General features: G+C 32.9%; 1 long non-coding RNA gene across 1 annotated transcript; it reads right to left on the reverse strand.

Annotated features, from left to right (window-relative positions):
• Nucleotides 1-3,381: 3,381 nt before the first annotated feature.
• Nucleotides 3,382-5,561, reverse strand: LOC128226699 (uncharacterized). The gene is made up of 5 exons (XR_008259719.1): nucleotides 5,478-5,561; nucleotides 5,071-5,141; nucleotides 4,580-4,668; nucleotides 4,061-4,136; nucleotides 3,382-3,481 (listed from the first exon to the last, which is right to left on the reverse strand). It is a non-coding gene; the product is annotated as an uncharacterized LOC128226699 (long non-coding RNA).
• Between the last annotated feature and the right edge of the window lie 439 nt (nucleotides 5,562-6,000).

The following is a 6,000-nucleotide window of genomic DNA, read 5'->3' on the forward strand; positions in this document are numbered from 1 at the left end:
TTGAACATTATGAAGATTTTATTTTTTTCATGAGATCTTGTGTGAACGCCAGTTTCAGTAAGATATCAATTTTTCATGTTTCATGGACTTTGCTGCATTTTTTGTGCATATGGCTTATGATTGTGAAATTTGTAATTTTTTGAGAGATTTGCATGAGCCTATAATTTTTTGAATAAATGAAGCCTATAATTTTTTTTGAAATCTTAAGATCTCTCGTTAACTTCTAGATTTTCAACATTATGAAGATTTTATTTTTTTCATGAAATCTTGTGTGAACGCCAGTTTCAGTAAAATATCAATTTTTCATGTTTCATGGACTTGGTATTGCATTATTTTTGTGCATATGGCTTATGATTGTGATATTTGTTATTTTTTGAGAGATTTGCATGAGCCTATAATTTTTTGATAAATTGTGCCTATAATTTTTTATGAAATCGTGAGATCCCTCGTTAACTTCCAGTTTTTTAACATTAGGAAGATATGATATATTTTTTTCATGAAAACTGGTGTGAACGCTAGTTTCAGAGCACAAATGTTGAAGACTTTGAAATCTGAGTGTTTGAGTGAGTTTTATGAAGCCTATAATTTTTGAAGAATGAAGCCTATAGTTCGTTTTTGAAATCTTGAGATCCCACGTTAACTTCTAGATTTTCAAAATTTTCGATGCATTTTTTTGTTCAGAACATGAAATTGTCATTCAGAGTTCTTGTGATGTGTAATTGTTGATATCATGTAGATTTTAACTTTTTCGTGAAATCTTGTGTGAACGCCAGTTTCAGTAAATTATCAATTTTCAGGTTTCATGGACTTCGTGCCGCATTATTTTTGTACATATGGCTTATGATTGTGATATCTCAATTGTTTGAAAAAAAAGATTGAATATGAAAATTTCATGTCGGAGCTAGTTTCAGTATTTTGAAGCAAGAACATTATCTTCGTGCTACATGGACGTGAGTCCGCATTCTACCACACCGGATAGGCATTTCCGGTGATTTTAGCCGTGCTGGAAAACTCCATCTGGCATCCCACCATGCCAGATGAGTCACGCGCTGTGACGTAATACTTTCAATTTCTTTTATTAAACACTAAATGTAACCATAGTTATGCGATTTCAATAGATGAGTCCCATTAACATTAACTTACAAAAATATTCCTTAAAAACAAAACAAAATAACCCTTAAAAGACGTAATAGCGACTTATTGACGTATGCAGTGAATACAAATTACTGCGCGTCATGACGTCAGTAAACATCATCGCACGCGCTTTTTTGTGAAATGTACAAAAACGCGCTTTCTTATGTATTTTCTTTACAAAAAATGTTATTTAAAGTATGCTAAAAAAATATCTATCATGTGTGTCCGTTCCGGATGGAAAAATCCGACCCTCGGGCACGCTGCGTAGCCGCTAACTCGGCAAGCCTCGTTACCTGGCAACGCAGGTACCCTCGGGTCGGATTTTTCTATACGGAACGGGAACACATGACAGATATTATTATTATTTAAATTTGTTATTTTTTGAAGGAGTTGCATGAGCCTTTAATTTTGAATAAATGGAGCCTATAAATTTTTTTATGAAATCTTGAGATCACTCGTTAACTTCTAGATTTTGAACATTATGAAGATTTGATTTTTTTTTCATGAAATCTTGTGAAATAAAGCCTATAGTTCGTTTTTGAAATCTTGAGATCCCTCGTTAACTTCTAGATTTTCAAAATTTTCGATGCATGTTTTTTGTTGAGAGCATGAAATTACAATTCAGAGTTGCATTATTTTTGTACATATGGCGTATGATCGTCAGATTTAACATGTTTGAAAATAAAAAAGAAGCTTTCCATACAATCTCATGTTTGATTTTTTAAATTTCAACACATCAGAATTTGTGAATTTGCTGTGTATGTTTTTGCATTATTTTTGTACATCTGAGTATTTTTTTTAAAAAATGAAAAATGCTGCTGACAAAATGTTGAATGTTCGTGTGATATATATTGCGAGCCATTTTTTGAAGTATAACGCCAGTGGCTGTTATCTTCAAAAATTAAAAGGAAAACCTAATTTTCATCGTAACCCTATTATGTGGTCCTAACCTAGTTTTATTTGTTCACAAATTTGAAAATAAAGGTAACGCCAAAGGCAGTTACTCGACACTTATGAAGAAGCATCCGATTGCCTATGTTTCCCCTCTGATTGTAAAGACTGTGTGGGCTGTCGGACCACGGCGATACAAAAAGGTTGCCACTCCCTATTTTTCATTGCCTGTAGCGTGACATGGTGAACATGAGCGGTTCCGAGTATTGGCTTTTGTACACCACCTTACACCAATACTAAGTTGGTCTAACGACACCTCCATACTCATGCTAGCCTTTAAATTACTTTTGCCAAATCATTTTGCTGAACGAAAACATTGCCACATATCAATGTTCGGTCGTTCAAGAGGAATGTTTGTGATGATTGAAGTTTTGCACTTCGAAACCAAACTAAGAATGCAATGAACCTAGTACATTTTACTGGTATTCACTACGCATCTACATTCTAACACTTTTGACTAACATTTTTTTTTAAAAGTGCTTGATCTTGCAATATTGATTTCCATTCAAGCTAAACTTTATAGACATTGATAAAACAACAGGCTTACATCTTATACCGCCGCATAAAGGACAGTGAGAAAGGAGTCTCGTCGACCCATGCTGGCACGAGCAAACAAATCATTTTGTCAACATTTCGCAAAGATGAAACATTTTAAAATGCAGTGCACATTTTGCTCTGGTTACCAAGCCGGGAGAACAAACTCCGTCGAAGATCAAACTTCTCGGCTCGTTTTGCAACATGTGCACAATATCAAAATGTTTACCATCTACCAAGTTATGCTCCAACCAATATCGTAATCAATATGACAAGACCAAAGCTTAATAAATTTATGAATTACAAGCAGCATCACAGCTAAAATTTTGTTCAATCACAAATGTTCCTCGGTTTCAACCATGACCAAGGCTGGCTGTTTCTCATAAAAAATATATGGTGAAAAACCGTTTGACTGTGGTTTCAGTTAAAAAAATCAACAGACCAAAATGTAACCAACTTTATGAAAAAAATGGTTTATCTTTCGTGAACAATACTTTGGATGGCCAAAAAAACAAACAACAGTACTAACAATAGCAAACAAGACCCGCGTTACTGGGGTAAGCAAGACAGCACAAACAAACAAGCAAGCAGATAAATCAGTATTTCTCCATTTGATTTTGATTTTTTGAAATTATTTACTGTATGTTAAAATTTCAATGATCATGTTAGACATGAAATACAAATTTTGGAGAATTACTGATAAAACAAAATGCAACGGTACAAAGCACATATAATACAAACAGAAATTTAAAACGAACAAGTGTGGATTGGTAACTTTTTTCAAATAAACAATGATATTTCAAATAGATCGACGAATTCTGTCTGCTGTCTTCTGTCGGATCCCCTGTGTATGGCATCTCATCTGAAAAAATGAAATGGAACAGTGCAAAAGACGAAACATTCTTACATACAATAGCAAATCAATATGTTTACTCTGGTAAATTTTGGTTTCATTAATAACATTGGATTTTTTACAAAAAATGATAAATGCTTAGTTTTAGAACGGATTTGGCAATCTCTCAGTTTTGATTTACAGATGACAGAACAGTACACTAAAAAAGTGCTTAAAATCATGATTTGTGTGACAACTTTTCAAACTTTTCAAAAAATTTGACTTTGGATTTACACCATAGCGCATTCGCTTTTTAGCTATATACCTACCAAAGCGCATTTGCGTTTAAGCGATGTAGTTTTTTTTTACATTGATTTTAGAACGATTTAGTTGAATCACAAAATTAAGCACCACAAGGTGACGATGTACAAATATTTTAGGGTGACGAGATTCTGGCTAGCTCGCCCAGTTCTATAGACTAACCTTCGAATTTTGAGTTTGGCTGGCAAACACAAAGAGCAAAATCAAATCATGTTGGTTCAGTGTTTACTTTACTGTTCATTGTAACTTTGAGATTTGTTTCTGATGAAATTTGGTGAAATTACTTACTTGTTATTGACAGAGCAGAACACACTGCATATCGGGTGAGCTTCTGGTAATATAGGCTAGGTTACTCCTCACAATTCTGAAACAAAACATTTTATCAACAAAACTGCACATATTGCTTGTTAGTTTAAAAAAAAATTCATTAAAAGCATTGCCAAGTGCATTTCATTCACAACATCTATGTTGAAATAATCCTGAAAACAAAGTACTTCGTACATACAAACAGAAACAGATAAACTGTTTACATGCAGGGGGTATAATGTTTCCAACATTTCTTATCAATAATCATACACAACAGGAACAAAATTGGCATTTATGACATTGGTAGATGTCAAACACAAACTGAAAATTTATCTAATAGCAGTTCAATGTAATAAATCAAACACAGTGTCTGTTATTAGATAAGGTTTCATAATTGTGAAAACCTTACATTTGAATGCAGACTTTTATGAGAGCAAACAGCACTGAGATTATGATATGAAAGTTCAATTCATGGAATTAATTTTGAGTGGTTTTACTTACTTGTAAATGTACTTTCTTGGGTACTGCCTTCAACCATTTTGATCACCAGGTTTCTGACACACAGGACGACTGCATCTGAACTGCCGTCTCTGGTTTAAAAAAAATAATTTTCAACATATATTTCAAACAAAGAAATAGAAGATATTTATCAATCTTGCATTAGCTAAATCCATCATTTGCCATTTCTTATTTCTGCCAGTTTAGTCCCTAAACAAAGTTAAAATCACTCAAAATGTGACATAGACAAGACAAGAGATATGAATTAACACTGCTTACTTTGTTTTTCAACATATCTAGCCGAGAATTAAAGTTTCTAAAAACGGCTTCGAGAATGTTCGAAACATTCTAAAACGAGCTGGGACCAATTTCTTTTGGCAGAGGTTTTTTATGTAATTCAATAGATACATCGACAAAATTTGTTGGTAATATGATGCATCATATATTTCGACACAATTTCTCATAAAACTTTTAAACATGCATGTCATATTTACCACAGAAAAGCTGGAAATACGACCTTCACAATTTCTTTTTCAATATGGCCGACCAGCGCAAAGCGAGAACTCTGCAATATGACGTCATACATATCACGTCATATCATTCCATGAATTGCATTATTTTTTTTTTTTTTTAAACTTTTAAGAAAATAAAGAAAATACACTCATTAAAAATAATTGAAATTATCTTAATTAGGTATTATGTATCGTTTTATGATATTAAACATTAGGAAAAAATAAAATGTTTGTTCATTTTCAGAAAAACGAAATCGAAAGTAGAAATATTTTCTGAAATTGGAAATGTTTAAAACCTCGTAAAATCATTTATATCTCTTGTATATGCATAAACCCAGCTTGATTCAATCGCCAAAACATTATAGTAACTGTAACTACCAAAGTCGTACCTTCAAACACAGAAAGTATCCCAAAATTTTACACAAAAAGAGTATTTTTTACATGGGTTCAACCGTATCAAAGTGAATACGGCAGACAACACTTTCCCTTATAATAATCAGCTCAGTATAGCTTGTACCGAAAATCGTAACATTAGTCTGTGATTGTCTTAATTTCATGTTTTATTTTGCTTAAGTATCGTACTTTGTAGCATTTTACGATACATTCTGTGTATCTTTGAGGAGTAATGCATAACGATTTGCACATATATATGACTATATGACCATTACTCGTTTGATAACTATGAGCAAGCATAGTTGTTCTTAAAGCTTAAGTGATTCCAAATAGATTACTATAGATAAACACAATAAAACACGAACAGGTCATACATTTTATTTTGTTACTATTCATTGTCTGTTCATCACTCAATTTATTGTTAACACCGTTTTGGCACAAATTGTCTCCCACGCCTGGCGAAGAACTGGCGAAGTGCCTGGTGGTTCTCATTTATCTCTAAGTATCTGCTAAGTTTGT

The sequence above is a fragment of the Mya arenaria genome, chromosome 3 (assembly GCF_026914265.1).
Source record: "Mya arenaria isolate MELC-2E11 chromosome 3, ASM2691426v1".
Lineage (NCBI taxonomy): Eukaryota > Metazoa > Mollusca > Bivalvia > Myida > Myidae > Mya > Mya arenaria.